The sequence below is a fragment of the Melanotaenia boesemani genome, chromosome 3 (assembly GCF_017639745.1).
Source record: "Melanotaenia boesemani isolate fMelBoe1 chromosome 3, fMelBoe1.pri, whole genome shotgun sequence".
NCBI classification, from domain to species: domain Eukaryota; kingdom Metazoa; phylum Chordata; class Actinopteri; order Atheriniformes; family Melanotaeniidae; genus Melanotaenia; species Melanotaenia boesemani.
In genome coordinates, this window is record NC_055684.1 from 10,566,703 (window position 1) to 10,587,380 (window position 20,678).

The following is a 20,678-nucleotide window of genomic DNA, read 5'->3' on the forward strand; positions in this document are numbered from 1 at the left end:
ACTCCACTGCCCAATAAAATTTCACCTAACAAATATAAAGAAGCTTTGTCATAACAAAGGAATAATCCACCAAATACTCATTTCTTTACTTCATATTACTTTGTACATAAGTAAGAAATTCCACAGTATAAATCAGATTTGACAATGTGATGAAAATGGTTTAGTTTATTTTAGATTAGTTCATTGAACAGAGTCCATATACAGCAGCAATAATCATAAACAAAAATATGCTTTGTACCAGATTGTAGCCATCTGAGTCATTTTCATCTTTAGTCCTTGAGACACACAAAAATACAATTGAAATACACACCAGCAGAGCTTAAACAATGTCCCTGGTGAGGCAGGGGACATTGAATCTAAGTAACCTGCGTTCCCTGCCTACATTGTTGAGCTGCCTGTCTTGGCAGTAAAGTCTTCGTTGAAACTGGCTATGAGAGATGAGGGATGCCATCAAGCTGTCAGGTGTTTTTTGGCCTGTGGGACTCTGGAGAAAGCTGACTGGTATTGGCAGGCTTAGCAAAGTCAGTGAGGTAAAACACTGTGGGAGGAGTTTGGTGAGGTCATGGAAAACAACTTCTCAATGGCTTTGAGGAGATTCTGGTCCACCATCTGGCAGCTCAGGAGGGAGAAGAAGCTCACTCTCAACACTTTTTCCATTGGGGATGGGGTGCTGCTGACCTTGACTCGGGATGTTGCGGGTCGATGGAGGCAATACTTCCAACTTCTCCTTAATCCACTGACACATCTTCCGATGAGGAAGTAGTCTGTGTACACAGAGTTGGGCTCTCATGTCTTTGGGGCTGATGGTGCAAAGCCCAACAAACCTGTTAATGGGTCATAGCAGCTGTATGCATCAGTTAATGTATGTAAAAAGTTACTTAAGTGCTGTGGGGGTATTTTTTTAATGTTTCTCAAACAAACCCTAATGCCACTAAATCAATGTTATTTCTCATCTTAACTTTCTTAACAAAAGCAACAAATGCCAGCAACATCTAAGGCTAGGTTCACACTGCAGGGCGTAATGCTCAATTCAGATTTTTTTGTGAAATCTGATTTTTTGAGAGTCCGTTTACATTTCCAATTAAATGTGTGTGATTTCCTGAATGAACCTTATGTGCACCAAAGTGTCCCACATGCGTAGAAGACATGACAACGTGACAGTGAGCGTGCAAATAACGTCTTTGTGTTTGCAGTAACAGCGGAGCATATGTTGCAGTTTTAAAGTTATTGTCCAACCGTAGCCAGCACATTTTCAATGGGCTCGTTTTAGGGAGGAGATTTCAAAAGAGGAGAGCCAGATTTTTGGCCATCGCATTTTGTGGACAGTGACAAGATTTTCCGGCACTGTTGTGAATCTTGTGAATGACAACAGCTCTTCTGGGTCCAAAAACAAAGAAATCACTCTTCCAAAAAATGGAGGAAGGGGCTGTAATTTCTTTTATTTATTATTTTTTTTTACACAAATAACTGGTATCTCATAGCAACACAGTACACATCATTGCACTTCAGATCAAAAATGCTGGCTCCACGGAAAACTTACGCTGTTACACAAACCCTAAAGATGATTATGGACTTAGACTCCAAGAACTCAGTCTTTCCGATTTATCATTTATCAAAGCGTTTACCAGTAAGAGTGATGGAGCAAAACAAGATCAGGAAGAGTTTGAGGCACAGATGACCAAGAAGATGGAGGATGCCAGAGGTGTGGAATGACACAGGTGTATCATTCAAAGGTACATCACAACGCTTGATCAAGTCAGTCAATCCCAATCACAACAAATTACAATGGGTTATTCTAACATTCAGAATTTTGATGGAGAATATATTTTGACAGTGACTTTGAACTTTGGCCACCAACACTAATCAGTTCATCATTGAGTCCAGATGAAGCTTTGTGGCTAATTTAAAATAAATAAATAAATCCATCAAGCCATTCTAATGCGTTTTTTTTTTTTTTTTTTTTCTCCGGTGATTGTGGCCGTTATTTTTGAGTTAGAAGCTCTAATGGAAAAATTATCCTTACCTCCTCCCAAAAGTAAAGAATTCTTTAAAAAATTTATTGGATCCAGGCTGTGGTCCTGATCACCCCCAAAACCTAATTACTTGTTCCTTATTCCATTTCTGAGATTTACTGAAAATGTAATTAAAATTCATTCATAAATTTTTCAGCTATGTTGCTAATGTCTCTCAGGTCAAATCAGTCTCAATACAAACACAAAGCCAACCCCTCTATGCTCATCCATAGTAGTGAAACTGCGTCATGCACCAGCATTTCATATCGTTACCTTCCTAAAATAATGGCCTAAGTCATTTTTTTTACAAAATTGATTATTTTGCCTAAATCATCTTTTTGTGACTTAGGCTGTTTTATTTGGCCTAAGTCAAATGAGAGTGTGATGAGAGGCAATTTTACACACTTTTCAAAATGGCTGCTGCTTCAAGAAGGAAGTTCTATCTAGCCACTGAAGTTATTGCCATGATTCAGGGCTCATCCTCCACTGGTAAGTTATGAGTTTTTACTTTAATATCAACATGGCAAGTTTTTGCATAATTATCTAGTCTTCTTTTTCAGTTATTTAGTCAGGATTTTTGCTAGCAAAAAAAGCTAACTCCATGAAGCTAGTAATTAGCAAAGAGCTGGAAGGTGCCAGAATATGTGGCTGTTACAAATGGTGAGCTTTATGTTAACCCTTTTATGTCTTTTTAAATATTTCATTCACATTTTTGTATTATTTTTTTGTTCACAATACATGATCTAAGAAAATTTGAAATATTGTATTGCCGTCTAACATCCTGAAAATATGTGTAGCTATAACACAAAAAGGATCTTCTTCTGTTATTTTATTAAAGTCTCACTTAATCATAATAAAATGAATCATAAGATCATTTTACCTCCATACTATAGTAATATAGATGGTATGTAGACTGTAGTATGTAACTGAAGATGCCAAGCAGACATATCTACACCATGAAGACAACATATCTGAGGATGATGTCATCACCGATCCGAACTATGCCCCATTCTGTGATGAATCCTCTGCCTCTGAAAATGAAAACGGTTTAACTTTGGTGGGAACAACTGTAGAACAGCAGGATGAGGATACTGATTTTAACAATAGAGTCAAAAGGAAAAGAAATAAACACCCTAGTCCAGCAACATGGAAGCAAAATGAATCCCAGGAGAAACACCTGAGGGGGATGTCATACAAGAGCAAAGATGGCAAAGAAATAAGAGCCAAGGCAATGGGTCCTCCCTGCAACTCAAAGTTCTGTCAGCGAATCTCAACTCGAGGCTGCCAGGTTATTACAGAAGATTTGGGCAATGAACACCTGGGAGGAACGTTGGTTATATGTCACCACTTTGGTCAAAAAAGTTAACATAAACCAAAAGAAAGTTGCTGAAAGATCCAGATGCAATTCATCATTGTCCTACCAGCTGAAGCTTCAAGATGGGCTGAGTCTCAAAGTGTGCAAAGCACTTTTTTCCTCTACTCTTGGTCTCCCTGATAGAACCATTACACACTGGCTGAACAAAGACACCATCAACCATGACAAACAAGCAGCACCACCACCACCTAAATCTGGACCTAAGAGTGGCAAACATGCACACCTTGAAACAGATGCCAAGGATTTTCTGAAGGACTGGTTGAGGAACCTGCCCACTGTTGATTCACACTACTGCAGAAGCACAGAGGCCAACAAAAACAAGAAATTTCTGCCCCCAGGTACAACCATCTCCCATCGGGAATATCAACAGGCAGCTGCAACTGCTGGAGGAAGGGCTGTTGAAATACGATATTTCTCAGAAGTGTTCCATGAAGGAAACTATTCCGTATTCATTCCGCGAAAAGATCAGTGTGATGTTTGTGTTTCATTCAAGCATGGGGATATCAGCAAGGGTGAGTATGATAAACATATCTCACAGAAGGATGAAGCAAGGCAAGAAAAACCCCATGACAATGATTCTGTGAATGAGGAGAAGTCTGTTTGGACAATGGACTTGCAAGCTGTGCTGTTGTCCAAAAACCCAAGTCAGCAGCCTGTATTACAAAACAAAACGGCAGGTCCACAACTTTACCCTCTTTAATTTGGGATCAAAAGAAGGCTACTGCTACATTTGGGACGAATGTCAGGGCAACCTGAGTAGTGAAGCATTTGCACACCTTCAATATTGCTACTTTGAAGGTGTGATCAAAAACCATCCAGAAGTCAAGGAGATCATAGTGCGTTCTCAGAGCTTGCAAGGAAATATGGAGTACTAATAACACAAAAATACCTTGTTGCAGGGCACACACAAATGGAGTGTGACAGCATGCATCATACTCCAGACTGCAAGAATCAGGCCATCACCTTACCATGTGAAGCTGCTCAAGCATGATCAGTTCCTGAAAATAAATGGATCTTACTTCACTAGCATCAGACCAGGCAAAAAAGCTGGGGATCCAACTGTCCATGACTTGCGAGCTCTTCAGTTTGGCAGTGATGACAAGATCCGTTTTAAACTGTACTTCTCAAAGGACTCCACATGGGAAGCACTGTCACAGAGGATACAGGTGCCAAATGAGCCAATAGCATGGATAAAAATGTTTCCATGTGCTCTGCCAATCCAGGAAAGGAAGTTCCAGGACCTCCAGTCAATAAAACACGTCATGCCAACTGAGTGTCATCACTTCTTTCACAATTTGCCACATTAATAGGCATCAGTGGAGAAAGTCGTAAAGAAGAAATGAAGGGAGAAATGATGAGATAAACACTCCACTTTAGCATGATATTTAGTTTGTTTGTTAGTTATGCTTTATTGTTAACTGTGTTGAAGGTTCAAAATGGCTGAAGTCACAAAGTCATGTTAAAAAAATTTGCCTAGGTCATTTATTCTACTCTTGTTACATAATTGAGCCATTGTTTTAATTTGTCAATAGTCATCTATTGTCACAACCTTTTTGAATGAAATAGCTAATAAATATAATATATTCAATATTTTGTGCAGTTTTTGTGTTTTGTGGAAAACCAGGAAATATAACATAGGCCATTTATTCAGAAAGGTGACGATATGCTGCCTTTCGTTGCCATTTTTTTGTGTAAATACAAGAGCATCACTGCCGTTTTAGAGAATTTATGCCGGGGGCTCACCACACAGAGCAAAAGATGAGACCCCTCTAGTAACCCAGCCATCGAGTAGAGCAGCCTCGAGCTGAATCCACCTTCAAGGATTGTGTATTGAGCTGTTTGTTGTCTGTTTATTTTTTTTGTTTGTTTGTTTTTTTTTTTCCTCTTTGGTTTCTAACAGCAGCACATCTCAGAAATATGTTCTCAAGATTTTATGCAGCAGATTTTGAATAAGTTATTTTTCATGAACAAATACAAACTGTTAACTATTTTCTTTGTTTCCATGGTTAAAATGATAAATTCGTTCCACCTCAAACGCAAAAAGTCAAAGCTCTTCCACCTTAAGGCCTCTGACATGTCATTCACGGGGAGCCTCTACCTCAAGACCACGACAAAAGTTATGCTCAAGGTCCTCGACCCCATTTTAGAACCATCAAAACAGTCTAAGTGGACCCAGCAAAAAGGGTGTAGAGAAGCAAGAAAGCACCCAAAACCAGTTATATCTGGAACTGATAATGTTCTGGAAAGGGGGCATATTGCAGAGAAGCTGGATGTGGAGACCCCATCACTTAATTCCAGCTAAAGCGTCCTGTAGGGCCCAGAATAGACAAGAACTGCGTGTAATTTTGGCAATTAAATTTTTTCCTGTAATGGTCCAGGTGCATGCAGGATCAGATATATGGTGCAGGGAGCGGCCAAACTTTAGCTTTCCTCTGAGCCATTTGAACAGCGACAAGTTTCTAGCCATAATTTGGTCTCTTTGTATTTGTTGCATAAAGTAAGAAAAAAACAAACAACAAAACAAAGCAATAAATAAAATAAATAAATGGAACATTAACTCATGACTTTTCAAGATAAAGCTACTTTGTAATCAAATTCTCAATGCCTGTAATTCACTGTATCAGGGAGGACGATTGTAACTGATGAGAGGATGGTGGCTAGTAAAGCCAGAATTGGATTCAGGAAGTTAATGAAGGACAAGCTGACTCAGGCAAAACAGCAAATGTCCAAGCACTGCCGTCAGTAAGTCACATTTATTTACAGTGAGGATTGGACTCTGAAAAAAGCTGCATATCTCACAGATTTTGTTCATATCTTTCATGGCCAGAATTTCTATGCACAGCTGAGGTGTTAAGAGGATCTGGTATGGTGGTCTCAGGATTGACTGTCTGATTTTTGCAAATTATGTGATTCTGCTGGGTTCATTAGGCTGTGATCTCCAACTCTCAGTGAAGTGGTTCGCAGCTCAGTGTAAACAGCTGGGAGGAGAATTAGCGCCTTTAGATCTGAGACCATGATCCTCATCCAGAAAAGGGTGGAGTCTCCTCTCATGATCAGGAATGAGATCTTGCCCCAAGAGGAGGAGTTCAAATATCTCAGGTCTGGTCCACACTTGAGGGCAGAACGGAATAGAAGTTTGTTTTGTGGTGAAGAAGCATCTGAGCCAAAAGGCTGTTGATCTACAGCCTTCAACTAGAGATCTACCATTCTCCCTAACCACTTCATTTCAAAGGCAAAGGGTAGAGAAAGGTAATGGGAAGGAGTAAAAAGAGAAACTTTAGAAACACATCTTTAGGGATCTGGCCTAAGGATGTGTTTGAATACTGTGGCGAGCTAGTCGGCACATGCAATTTACTCAGCTGGACAAATCATCATGCTTAGTTGCTTCATTGCAGTTTATATCAAGTAATTCTCTTTTAACTTGGTAGATCTGCAGAATGAGTGCTTGGTTGGTTTCTAGGTGTAGGCAGGTTTCAGCATTTGGGTCTGGTTCACTGTTGGAGCTGGAGCAGTTGTCAAACTGAGCAAAGAACGTGTTAAGATGTTCAGGGCGGGAGGAATTCCACATGGCACAAAGATAGTTGTCAATGAAGCTTTGTGGAGATCGGATTGGTCCAATTGTCCTAGATAAGGTGAAGAATGAGTTGTGTAGACTTTGGGAACATTTTTATAGACCTAATGTAATGTTTTATCTATCTTTGTATTGATGATCACATTCTTTTAAAATTTTGTCAGAACAGTTTAAGGTTTGCATGGTTAAAATTGGATATCACAATAAAAACTCTGTGGTTGTTTGTTTTGTTGTGTTGTGACTACTTAGTGTAATTTTCTTATAGCTAGCTTGGCACTAGCTGAAGGGTGGACATAGACAGCAGTAATTTAAACAACAGTGTGTTCTGTGGTCAGGTAGAAGGGTCTACACTTGAGCATTAAAACAATAGATATGGGCATCAGTGTTCCTCAATAACTGTTGTGTTACTACACCAGCTGTTGTTAACATGAACACACACCCCTCCTCCTTGTTGCTTACCGGATGTTGGACGTAATCGCATCAATAGAGGAAGTGGCCGGCTAGTTCAACAGCAGTGTTGGGAGTAACGCGTTACAAAGTAGCCCTTTTTTGGGTAAAGAAGTAAAGTAGTGCGTTAAACTTAAAATATTGGTAACAAAATTACTTTACTGGACTACAGTAACACATTTTCCTGCGTTACTCGAGCCATGTTTGCCTTTGTGTAAAGTTCTGATCTGTTTTAAATGGTACGCACATGCTGCTGCTTGTGTGTGTGCTTGCCTGGGCACGTTGCCATAGAGATTGATTTGTATGACGTAGCTGATTGTGCGCCAACTAAAGAGAAAGAAAAATGAAGCTGGAGACAGAGATACGGGCTTTTTGTCAGTGACGACATTTACATTATTTTCAGCTCAGTCCAGTTTCAGTCCAAACTTGTGGTGGAAGGAGTCCTTCAGCAGCCGACCCGCCTAAACAAGCTAAGCTTTTTATAACATTTCCTGGAGCGCAGCAGCCTGTAAGACAGAAATTAATAAGCTAGTTGCAGGGTTCATTGTAGGAGACATGCTCCTGTCAACTATCGAATCGCCCAAGTTTACTAGATAAATAATAATACTAGATAAAACGATTATGAGACAAGTGTGCCCATTTCTTCCCACAGACAGGGATGTTGTTCTTATGGTTTTAAAACCATTTTGTTTACAATATACAGGAAGCACTATGCAGACAGGCAGTGATGATTCGGCTATGATGTTAGTCCATGTCTACACTGTGAATTAAGAAGTGGTAAAGTAATAAGTAGTGATGTTACTTTTCAAAAGCAGTAACTACTCAAGTAATTTCATTACACTTTACAGAAGTAATGAGTAACTAGTAACTAATTACATTTTTAGATTAACTACCCTAACACTGTGTCACAAACCCGGACATTAGACTCAAAAAATATCAGTAACCCAGGGATAGGTAACAAAGTTTTATTGAACAATGTGAATATTATTAGGCGTGAGATCCGGTCACTCCTGGTCTGCTTATCTGTGGGGGCACAAGAACAGGTGTTAGGAGGCAGGAAGTCTGAGGTTACGAAGAAGGATAGTCTGCTTCCACGTACCGTTAACGTTGTGCGTCCAGCGTCAGTTGGTGAGTGAGAACCGGGCACAGAACCGGAGGAACCTGGAGGGATCCCGCTGGAGTGGGGTTGAATGAAATCCAGCTTCAGCTTTGAAACCTTCAGCTTTCATTCATTACTTTTTCTGCTGTTTGTGTGAAGTATGCAGAACAGAAAATCAATATTTAAACTACACAAAGACAGACTAAGCAAAGCAGGAACGAAGAAAAATCAGCCCCTCAGGCAGAAGAGTGAATATTGGCTCTCAATATTTAGTTGATGGTTTATTGATCTGTCTGAATGCTAAACTTTTTGTGGAACAAAATTCTGAGAGAAAAGGAAGAGAAAGTGATAGAGGGAGAGGCAGAAGGAGTGGAAATAAAGAAATGGGATAATAGGAGTCGATTAAATATGGAGGGAGGGGAAGAAAGAAAAGCAGGATGGACAAATGAAAAGAGTCATAACAGCTGAAAGATAATGAAGATTAAACACAGTTTATTAGGGGTGTTGAATTTAATTGTTTCTACAATGCATTGCAATGCAGACGTGAACGATTCTGCATCAATGCAGCAACAAAACATAATCGATTAATAACTTGTGTGAGTGGTGTGATCTGGCCTGCTACAACAGCTCGGAAAGTAGATGACAGTCTCCCAAGAAAGGTCTGAGGCTGAACAGAACATCAAAGTCTTATAATGATGTTTCTTAATTTTCTGGCAATGAAACAACAAAGTTTGACACCAAAAATGAAGGAATGGAGAAGAATGAAGGAAAAAGGTTGTCAAACCCAGTAGCTACTAGCAAGGTGGACCTGATGAAGTGGATGATGTGTATGTTTCCTGGTTTTCCTGCTTTTATGCATCTAATCTGCCTTTCTTCTGCACCAACACCATCAGGGAAGATGATTAAAACTGCCCTCCTGACCCTGAGATAAATAAAGCGTGTGTGGAAAATGAGTGTTAGAACTGCAGAATTACTTTGGACTGAACTCATTAACAAATCAAATGTGTTTCACTGACTTTGACTCATGGCTTTTTTCCCAGTAGTTTGACTGACGTTTTGAGCTGTGCCACCTCAGAAATCACTGCATGATGATAATGATGCCAAAGATACAGAGTAGGAAGACAGCAATGAAGGGATAAGTCCAGACAGCAGAGACTGATGCAGGAGAAATGAGGCCTGTTCCAGAGAGTGAGCTATGTTTTAGCTCTGAATATGTTTACCCTGAGTTGAGGGAAACTCTTAGTTTTCCATTCCAGGAAGAGATATAAGTCAAACTCTGAGTCTGTTACCATGGTAACTGACCCTGTGAGGTAGACCTGCAGGCTGGCAGGTTAACTGTGTTTCTAGCCGTCTCCTTCCACAAGCTGCCAGACATGGGTTGGCCCCAGAGGCGATGCTAGTCATCCGGCTCTACTCTAACCAAAAGTGAAATATACAAATTAAAAATTTATAGTCTAATTAAATGTATAATTTAATACAGATTCAAGTTAGAGAATACTTCCAGTTAAATATATCAGGATGATGTGGTAAATGAAGTCAGGTAATATCATTTTGATCTCACTTGAATTTGAGGGTTCACTTTGAAAAACCAGCATAATAATAAGAAATCTAATGGCCAGATTACACTCATCTTCATTTTAATTTGCAAGAAAAAATAATAATTAGCTGGAAATGTCCAGACAGAAACGTGCTGCTGTAATTTATTCTACACTAAATATCCACTGAGTCATGTTTTGTATTATACATGTCTGGCTGGGATCTTATAACAAGAAGGCTGGGGACCTTTCTGATTAATGTCACTCTGAGAACTTTATTTTTTTTGTAATTAAAGCAATTAATTAAGCAATTAAGTAGTAATTATTAAACAACCCTTTTCCACTGCCATATAGTTTTTGCAAGTCGTTAAATTTGACTTGAATGTACCAACAGTAGGTCATATAAGATTAAGACTCTTCTGTATTCATTATTTATTATTGCCTCTGTGTTAGAATTTCCTCCTTTCATTTTAACTCTTGGTCAAATGATGGGAGATCATTTGGTATTAAAAATAAGTCTATTTCATGCAGTTTTCCAGTTAGCATGGTGACAGTGGTATCTTTACAAGGACCTGTATATGTCATGACCACATGGAAAGGACATTTTATATTGCTAAACATTTTAACTGTTTTTATTACGAGGACTGTGACGTCAATAATTGGCAGTAAAACATTTGAGCTTCTAATTTTCTAATTATCCAGTGTTTTGCCTAAATGAATCCTAACATACTGCCTTCAGTTTGAGACACTGCTGCTGATATCAGATCAGACTGGTGTCAAAAAGATTCAATTCTCAGGTACTAGTCGATAATGAAATTCACTATCCAGATAGATCTCAAGTGGCAGGGGCATCAATACTCAAATGTCACTTTTCCATCTGCCGATTCACAGAAAGGTCCAGCCTACATAGTCTAATTTTGTGTGTGTACACAAATCAAATGGATCTATTTTGTGGTCACTGTTTACCAGCGCATCCAACCATGGTCTCACTTCCACGGCTGGTTAATGTAACAAATGTGGTGGCTTTCTTTAACTTCTTAATATTTCCTGTGAGCAAATCCTTAAAAAAACGTGTTGCCTCCAAATCGCTTTAAGTTTAGGAAGTAATCTGTGAACGACTGATTATCTTGGTTCATCCAAACAAGTGTCGGTAGGCACATAATAGGGGCTTTTGGTCAGCCCTACAGCCACTTGTTTTGTTTCATACCTTTTTTTAGCCTCTACACTGAGGCTGTCAATACATTATAGCATTCCCAAAATTTTCTAACAAACTTGACTAAGAAAACTTTTAAAACAGGTTGAGAAAAGTTCACACTCCAATATGGATGACAGTAAGACACCAAGTTTGTTTTCACTGGTAAGCTGTTTATGGTCATGTGACTGCTGGGCTGTTACATACGGTCACCCTTGCCAGTAGCCACACTGCTGCACTTACACAATTCTTTCATTCAGATCTGACAATCATTATATATCTCTTGCCGTCCCAGGCTGAGATTGAACAGGACAGACTCGATGACTGCTGTATAGAACTGCAACAGCAGCTTGCGGGGTCAGTCCGTGTTTTCTTAGGAGCCGCAGGAAGTACAGTCATTGCTGGGCCTTCTTGATATTTTGCTTCCACTTCAGATCCTGAAACATGATCGTGCCCAGGAATCTGAAGCTCTCTACAATGGACATGGTGTTACTGAGGACTGTTGGGGTGGGGTGGGGGGGTCTCCTAAAGTCCATAATCATCTCTTCCGTCTTGAGCGTGTTCAGCTCCAGATTGTTCTGAGTTCACCCGACCTTGATCTGAAATGCCGACTCTGGATGGTGATGGCGTCTGCCAACTTCAGGGGCAGAGAGATCTGTGGAGGTGCAGTCATTGGTGTAGAAGGAGAGCAGTGGAGAGAAGACACATCTCTGGGGAGCCCCAGTGCTGATGGTTTGGGTGTCCGAGGGGAAATGTCCTGGCTCTCCTGCTAGCTTCTGTCAGTAAATAAGCTGAGGATTCACTTATGGGGGCAGGTGGCACAGTCAGCTCGGACAGTTTGGTGCAACAGGCCTGTAGTCATTCAATTATGTGATGGTGGGTCTGATGGAGAGGACCGGAATGATGGTGGAGCGCTGGAAGCAGGACGTCACATCTTTGCATTAGCAAGTAAAGCTTTAAAATACTGCAGTTATTTTACAATATAAATGTCTTATAATTATTGGTATATTTTCATTGTATTGTTTGGGTCCCTTCTCTGTTGTGTCGAGTATGAAGCAGCATCCATAGCATCGGTTCAGAGTTTGAAATTTTAGTTTCATGACACATTTGTTCAGATTGTGTGTTAGTTCAGGAGCTGCTCACCTCTCTTCTCAAAGAAATCAGGGAGCAGCTGCTTCTCCCTTTTTCATTTTCTCTCCATCTCCTTTCTTTCTTTTCTTCTTTGGTAGCCTGATTTCCCCATGCTGGGAAAAGACAAAACTTTTTCCTGCCTCCTGTGGCAGTCCAATCAATCCATACATAGGCTACATAAATCAATTAAATTGACTGGTCTTGGTGTGAACTAAACCATTTTGCATCTTTTTAAAGGGGTAAGAGGGGCCTCAAAGAACATTATTATTGTCAATGCAAAATTCAGAGCCAATTTAAGCTAATTGGAGGTTGTATTTTCATTAAAATGTTTTATTTGACTTTACAGATTAGTCTATGATAACAATTTTCTGTCATTGTTACTATTTGACCTATATCGTTGGTTGTTTCCTCTTCAATTCAAGTATTTATTGTCATTGTCACATTGTCTGTGAGTTTTTATCAAGGACAACCATGGTATAAGAGGTATAGCAACACCTTGTCCATACCAGCAACATCTTCAAGATTTAGATGCCTAGATTTAGACCGCCAATAAATAATTTGTCATTTCTAGATCAGATTCTCTCAACCGGTATTATTTTACAGTTATTCAAAATCTCTGGTTGTATATATCCAACATCACACACCATGGACATGAGCTGACATTTGTTGTACAGTATATGTTAACATAGCGTTTGTGGGTTTTTATATGGTTATCCATAGAAATTGCCACAGAATAATTACTTTTTATTTCACCCAGTATCAAGTTAAAATTAAAGCTCTACAGTCATGGCCCAGTTCAACATACATTAGTTTTTTGAAAGATGTTTTTATGTGTCATTTTCAGTTTTCTACATGTTTTTTTTTTCTTCTTCTTACAGTGAAATTAAAACTAAATGAAACTCAGATTTTAATTTCATTCCCCAATGATTTAATCCACATACTTTTCATAAGGGTCAATGGTCAAGGTCAGTGGTCAGTGGACTAGTGAATTCCAGCTTCCACATTGACTCAGGCAGCAGTTTTCTTCCATAATGCTTCTCTTAGCCGCAACAGCACTCATCCCTTCTTTAGGAATACTCATTCTTATACACTGTACAAGAACAAGAACTTCTCGCTCCAGTGGGGTAAAATAACTCGCACACTTTTAGTCAGCAGTTGCCATGATGAATCCAGGTATCGGGGCTCCATTGATGAAGGCTTTTTATTGTGCTTCCTGATTGAACCAACTCAAAACAGTTGATCTGGAAGTAAAAACTCAGAGTTACACAGCTCAGAGAAAGTTAACCCAGAGTTTTTTTTAGACTGACAGTTTATTGAACCTCTTTCCTGGAACAGGCTGATGAAATGACTAACCCTAAGCCATCTGTCACTGTGTGTGTGATGAACATTGTGGACAAGCAGAACAGTTCTGTTACTGTGTGAAGTGTTTTATGAAGAAATGCTGCATGAAAATTATTTTTAACCCTTGTTAATGTAGAAAAGTGGCAATAAAGTTGGTACTGCTGTTGCAAAGATCAGACTGCTTTCTATTTTCCTCAGATAGTGACCAAACAGAACCATTAACAGTCCTTTGGAAATGAGTGAGACAAAAGAAGCAAGTTCACTAGCAGGTAAAGTGAGATGCTTGTGGTTTTATTTGCATTAACATCACAGGTCAGGACAGTTCAGAGGGAAACACCTAAAGTGGAAAATGATTTATTTATTTGGTCCATTGTAGATACTCAAACGCTGAGAAGAGACTGATGATAATCTGCCCTCTGTCCCTGGTCTGTTGGAACCATATTGAGCTATAAGACAGTTTTAATTAGTATTACACAGAATACTTCTTTATACTTTCCCCCTTGTTCTTTGGACAGAAACCGATCCTGGGCTGGTTTCAACCCGGCCGTAGAACTGTGGGCCAAACAAACGGATGCCAGCAACTCATCACTGTAAATTTATGAGGACTGGAGACGAGACTCAGTGTTGGCAGGAAACCTGTGAGAACAGGAGTGGACCAGATCCATGCCAAACACTAGCAACCAGAACACACGCACACACTCAGTATCTGACTTGTTGGTTTAGATGATGCAGCACTTCCTTTGCAACTGTTGTGCAGCTTCTGCTTGGCTCAGAGGATCTGGAGATGAACTGGTGCAGATGGGACGATCTGTGGTTTTATGTGGTAATAAATACTCCAGCTGGAGGAAAAGGCTGATGAAGTGAAGAAAAATAATTTCCCCACGTAAATCATTGTGGGCCGGCTCTTCAAAATATTTAATCTGGATAAAAGCTATCCGGATTTGGGAATCCCATTTTTCAGGATGGATGATTACGCAATCCATCTCACTTTTATCCCAGTTGTTCAAAGCAACATGAGATTAGATCACCCTGATCCAGAATCCCATTTTTCAGGATTACCAAATCCAGATTACCAGCATTTAAAACAATGTGGACTTCCGGCTATGTGAAGAACAACAGGGAGAAGAGCCCGTACGGAGTGTTTTTCATTTTGAGACAACACACAGAAATCATGAACATTCACTTCTATTTATAATTTTATGACTTCTCATCTGAGCCACAACATATAAAAAACAAAATCATTAACTACTACATCGTGTATATTTTGGAAACATCTTAAATAAAAAAAGGAGCAATGTTTCTCTCTGTGACAGTGTTAATTATGCATCAGAGCCCCATGGTGAGGAACCACACCAACCTCCGGCTTTCTGTCAGAATGAGGGACGGACTGGACGTGTAGTAAGAGATGCAATTGCTAGGAAATATTCTTCCCTGAATGACAGGAACGTGTATTATTATATTGTTTTTGTTGTTGACATTTGCTTCAGGTTTATGAGGACGAGTTAATGTTATTTTTTTATTGTTGCAGTACTATGCTAACAGGCTTGATAGGTAGCCTATACCTACTTTATCGACTTTATGTCTGCAACGGTTAAACAAGTCAGGTGCAACATAAAAATATTAGCACTGACTAAAAATATACTATTATTTTTTCAAATCTGAGGTTTTACCACAGTTTCCTCCTCAAATCCACCTTGTAATCCTGCCCTCTGTTGGGATCAGGGTAAATTCTGTTGTCTTGGATCAAAGTTATCCAGATAAAATGTTTCGAACAACACAAACGGAGGAATTTATCCGGATAACAACCACGATTGGATTACATGATCCAATCCGTTTTGGAATTCTTCTTTCCCTTTTGAATAAACCATTTGCAAGATTTCATTCCAATCTGATAACCGAAATCCGATCAGATTACATTTGGACAACCAGCCCTGTGTATTCATTCTGTTTCTAAGTCTAATAGTATGGAAAAGTCTGACAGCTGCTTCAGTTGTGAGGACACAGGTACAAACAGGTTTATTTATAGTTAACCTACCGGTGAATAGGTTTACTTCACAGAGTCAGTTACCATGGTAGCAGACTCAGGGTAAGACTTCACTTTCTGGAACAGTCAACCCCGAGTTTTGACTCAGGGTTAATTTACTCAGAGTTTCAATAATAAAATAATGTTTTCCATAACTAAAGGTTACAAAACCAGTGTGAGACAGTTTATAACCGGTTGTCCTCCTCTGTCCATGCTTCGTCTTGTATCTGAAAGAGTTCTCCACCAGCTCCTGGTTGTGACCATGGTTATCTCTCATGGAGAAACCCCTTTAGATGGTAAAAAAAACTCGATGGAGCGTCTTGTGATCAATCGACCAAAAATGTCACATGACCCTCCACTCCTCACTGTCCAAAGCTGCCTGAATCAACCTAAACAGAGACTTCTGGGTCTGCAGCAGCTATTTAAGTGCAGCCACTCAGGTTTTGTTCCTTCTGGACTGCTGTGTTCCTCTCAAGAACTTCATCTGGTTCTTCCATGCAGACTGTTCTGCTATCATGGAACAACAGAAGAAAACGACCTCTAACCTCTAACACCCTACTCAGTAGATTGATGCACACATATCATCTAAGAAAAGTTTTACTTAAAAAAAAACTTACTTAAACTAACTAGTAGAAAAAAAAGTCTCCAGGAAAAAAAAAATAAATAAATAAAAAAATAATTAAAGGAAGACCACAAAACCATATCTGGGAACATGTTAAAATTACACAATAAACAAATGAAGGAAAACTGAGCAACAAATAATTAATAAAGGAAAACATCATCATGAATTGATATAGACTCATGACTGATAAGAACAGACTTCATTAACAAAATATTAATAAAGGTAAAAACAAAGATGATGTGAAACCTTCAGTTTTTCAGTGTCTGAACACTGTGGGGATGAATGCAAGTAAAAGTGGAGGTGTGTCTGATTTTATCAGCAGTAGTGAGCCAATGAGTAGATGCTGACATGCGCATGTAACCAGATTAGTTTTGCTTCCCGTTTCCATTCAATTTGCTAACAGATGCACGTATTATACTGCTGAGACGCACCCACCTCCAACAGCAGACGTTTTCTCAGAGGAGAAGGCAGTGGTAGTCTAGTGGTTACAGCGGTGGGCCTGGGTCTGGAAGACCTGGGTCCAAGTTCCAGAGCTGGCAACTAAGGTGAACCACTGTAGGCCCCCAACCAAGGCCCCCAATTGCTCCCTGGGTGCTAGAATCTGGCCTTAAATCCCATTGCTTTTCTCAGCTGGGTAGTATAATAATAATAATAATAATAATATGCGAGCTCTGTGAGACATATGTTTGTTCTATATTTCTTCCAGATGTAACCGGGCGGAACGAACGTAACCGGAAGGAGCCGGAAGGAACGGGCGGCGTACTTCCGGGTTGGCGTACGGCGCACACACCGGCTTGGTGATTGACGGCGGCTATAAAAGACAGCTAGGACGCCACGGTAGTAGGTTCGTGGGCATAGTCATCCGCATCTGGTTGCGTCGTGCACCCCTGGCTCGGTAGGTAAACAATTTAAGGTTGTTTACAGTTTGTTTACAAAACAGCATGCTGAGTTGCCTTCTCTCCTGCCGGTGTAGGTACCGTTTCAGGGTCCCGGTGACTCATTGCCACACGAGTGGAACGCCCTACAAAGATAGAAGGTATGGCGTCTCAGCCGTGTGTTTTATTGTATTCTATTATTGTGAATAATGGTTACTTTTCTTCTCTTTTATAAAGACGGGTGTATTACAGGAGGGTTTAGGGTCATTCCTGCTTCCTGTCTCTTGCTGAAAAGGTAACTGTGTGTGTGTGGCAAGCTTGGTGTGGCACCTGGAGCTTTTATTAATTGTTTGACTTTGTTTGTTCTGTAGGTGCCAACATCCTCGCATTGCCGTTTTGTTCTGGGTCTTTTATTATCATTCTTTTTAAAGCTACTTTTAGGGATTAACTGTTGGTTCTTTTATTAGCTTCCCTTTTACTAATATGTACCCGTTGTTGTTTTCCCCTCAGGATACTGATTTTAGCTGCTACCAGCGGTTGGCGTGGAGGCCCCACAGTGGCGCCAACAGACAGGATTGGGCGTGGTGTGGGGTGGCCCAGTACTGCTTCGTTTGTATTGGTTTTATCTTTTATTGATTATCCATAGGTTGCTGTGGTTTTTCTTAAGCTTAATTTATTTGGTTTTATTGCATGTTGTGTTGTTAACGAAGCAGCTTGGGCCCGCGCAGTAGTCCCCCTCCACTTTGATAGCCCTACTTGACTGTTACTGCAGCCAGTGGAGTGGCGCCTCCTCCCCCGCTGCTGTGGATCAGGGTTGTATCTTGTTTCTTTATGTGTTTCTTTTCGTTGTAATAAACTTTGTGATCCTGAGGGGACCAGTTGCCTCAGCCCGTCCTTTTATTCAAACAGGATTCCACATTTCAGTGACTTAAATAGCATTAGCATTAGCGGAAGAGCCGCAGAGCTCGCACGGTCACACAGAGGTGGTTGGATGGCAGTCAGAACCCATTCTGTTAGCTTCCCCTAGTGGAAGGAAGACATAGAGCCTACGTCATCTTCTAAAACCATGGAACAGATACATAAGATTAGCTTGGCAAACCCCCTATAACTGAGACCTGACATGTTGGAGTCATGAGTTTCATGATCACACAAAGTATAAGTTTCTTTACGCACATACATGGCATATTTCTCCACTTTTCTGTTCGTTTACATGTCATCACACTTTCTCAGGCTCCTGAAAATGAAATTTTCAGAAAACCCCAGTCTGTATTAATCTGCTACCATGGTGGCAGCCTTGTCCAGATCACAGACTTTCTCTTTACTTCCTGCAGAAGTTTAGGCACCCCCTCCAACACCAGATTGCACTGCAACAGAGCAGCTTTGGGATGTGACGGAACGGGAGATTCTAATCATGGATGCAGCCGACAAATTTGCAGCAACAGTGTGATGCTGTCATGTGAATATGGAGCAAAACCTCCAAGTAATGTTTCCAACACTTTGTTGAATCTATGATTCCAAGAATTAAGGAATGGAGAAGAATGAATCTGAGAATTATGGCTGGTAAGTGTATATTTTTTGGTATAATGAACATTTTAGAGTGCTGCTTCTATTTCCAGCTTATTTTTACAAATTTTTGCATTCTTTGCACAACTTCTGCATTTTCTGCACACCACAGCTGTTGTGAGAACCTGATGCAGTACTGTACTTTCTTTCCAGTAGCACTATAGTTAGAGTTAGTGTAACCTGTACTATATGATGTACTGTCTCTGGTTGTATAATTTGCTCACGTGTGTTTCAAGTGTTGTCCTTTCCTCTTGTGAACTAGGTGTAGACCTGTGTAATTTTAAAGCATTGCATGTTTTGTGCTGCACCTTGGAAGAATGTTGTTTTGTTTCATTGTACATGGTTGAAATGGCAATAAAACCTACTTGACTTGATCTGAAATTTGTTTTGGTAACCCAAAAGCCTTCTTTTGTTTTTAATTTAACCAGGAGAAGTGAGACTCGGTCAGATCTTCAAATGGTGGGAAACCATTGAAGATGAATGTTTTTGCTGTAGAATAATGCAAATAAAGGAGCCATTTTTCCTTTTCTATTTGGCCAAAAACAGTGTGCAGAAAGATGATCAGTGTTGCAGAAATAAACACAACGCGGGACACCTGACATGAGGAAAATGACACAGGGTTCCACCATATTCCACAAATGAATCGAATCATTACTACTGTATACTTACACTAAAACATGGCATTTGGAAATCACCTGCATGCAATTTAACCACACATTCCAAACCCATCACATTCTGACTCTTATTCAAGACCCTTCGTGACAGGTTTAACCCTCTTTTTAATCACTTTTTGATTCACTGCTCTGTGTTCTTAATTCTCCCTCTAGAGAGGTAGAATATGCACCGATGAGACCAACAATAAACAGGTACAGAGAAATGTCATTCAGTGTGGCTGAACTATTAACCAGTAACCAGACTGTCAAACTCAACTGTACTCAACGTTTTTGACTACTTTATGCATTAAAAGAACTTTCAGTTTAGGAAAATACCTTTATTAGACAATAAAATGAACAGAAAAAATACACTTAATGCGGAAAACTCACCAATTTTCCAAAATGGATGACTCATCTTATGGGAGTTTTGTTCTCTCCTCTTTGTATTTAAACCAACAAAGTGGCCCAACATCAGTCAGGGATGGAAAGTGATGGCGGCTCGGTCGGCACCGCTGCCGCACCAAAGAGGAAAATCTTTGGCTTGATGAGCAGTCCTTGTGTGAAATTGTGAGGACAGCTGCTTGGCACCTATAAAGTTGCAAATCTCCTCAGTGGGCATACCAAAATGGTTATGACACTGTTTTAAGGGTGCGAACGTGCTGCCGTTCAGCTGTTTAAAACCACATCCAAACTTCAGAAGAATAAGAGTCCATTAAAAAGCTCAGACATCTGGTCACGCTGACCTTGACTGTCGCCATTTTTCCACCCTGATTTGTTCTCAGAGCACACAGCTGGGATAAGATTTTAACAAATTAACATTCACTGCCTGTCCTGTAAAACCTTGGCTGTGAAGGACATTTTGAGGGTGCGAGTGCAACAAGCAGAGATGCTGAGATGTGTGCTGACATGTGCTGAGGGCAAAGACATGTCCATCATTTACAGTGAAATACAGAAAGGCACATCTTCAATTGATGAGTGCAGATGAAAAGAGGGAGATGGAGGTGTTCTGACTGACAGTATGACAGGTGTTAAACCCATATGACTACCAACAATCGAGCTGGAATCCGATGCCTCTGGCAGCCCGGAGCCCTGGGACAAAACTTTACTTGTGGCCGATAATGCTGCTCTGAATGAGAACCAGCTGAATGATCCAAGTTTTATTATGCAACTTCACATCTGAAAATATTTCTGTGAGCTTTATGATAAAGTCAAGGACTTTGTCTGGTGAAATATTTTAAA